Genomic DNA, 281 nt, shown 5'->3' on the forward strand with positions numbered 1-281 from the left:
GGGCCTATACTCAGAATGCAATATGTTCTTAATATTCTTATTTTTATATTATCAAAAATACTTAACTACAATATATGTTTAGCCAGTGACTATTATTAAAAATAAATAAAAAATGTAACCGGCCTCTTACTTAACTTAATAAGAAAGGTTAAATTATTAATTATGAAATTAATTTAAATGATTTATTCATAACATTTTTATCCTATCGATTTAAGTCTATCATTAAAAAAGAAATATAAATAAATTAGACAAACATTATTAAAATGTCACATAAAATAAAT

The sequence above is a fragment of the Sinocyclocheilus grahami genome, unplaced genomic scaffold (assembly GCF_001515645.1).
Source record: "Sinocyclocheilus grahami isolate Dianchi unplaced genomic scaffold, SAMN03320097.WGS_v1.1 scaffold10168.1, whole genome shotgun sequence".
Classification (NCBI taxonomy): Eukaryota; Metazoa; Chordata; class Actinopteri; order Cypriniformes; family Cyprinidae; genus Sinocyclocheilus; species Sinocyclocheilus grahami.